Raw genomic sequence first — 616 nt, 5'->3', positions numbered from 1 at the left:
ATAGGATGAGGACGAGCATGAGGATGAGGACGTGGATGAGGATGAGGATAGGATTAGAACGAGAATGAGGATGAGGATTGGATGTGGATGAGGATGAGGATAAGGATGAGGATAGGATGAGGACGAGGATGAGGAAGTGGATGAGGATAAGGAAGAGGATAGGATGAGGAAGAGGATGAGGAGAAGGAGGAACATAGGATGAGGACGAGAATGAGAATTAGGATAGGATGAGGATGAGGACGAGGATAGGATGAGGACGAGAATGAGGAGGAAAATAGGATGAGGAAGAGGACGAGGATGAGGATGAGGAAGAGGACGAGGATGAGGAGGAGGATGAGTATAGAATGAGGTCGATAATGAGGAGAAGGATGAGGATGAGGATGAAGAAGCGGAAAGGATGAGGACGAGAATGAGAATGAGGATAGGATAAGGTTGAGGAAGAGGATAGGATGATGATGAGAAGTTGGATGAGGATAAGGGTAGGATGAGGATGAGGAGGAGGATGAGGATGAGGTTGAGGATGAGGATAGGATGAGGACGTGAATGAGGATGAGGATAGGATGAGGAGGAGGATGAGGATGAGGATAGGATGAGGACGTGAATGAGGATGAGGATA

Source organism: Lupinus angustifolius, chromosome LG11, assembly GCF_001865875.1.
Source record: "Lupinus angustifolius cultivar Tanjil chromosome LG11, LupAngTanjil_v1.0, whole genome shotgun sequence".
Classification (NCBI taxonomy): Eukaryota; Viridiplantae; Streptophyta; class Magnoliopsida; order Fabales; family Fabaceae; genus Lupinus; species Lupinus angustifolius.
This window is presented reverse-complemented; position numbering follows the sequence as displayed.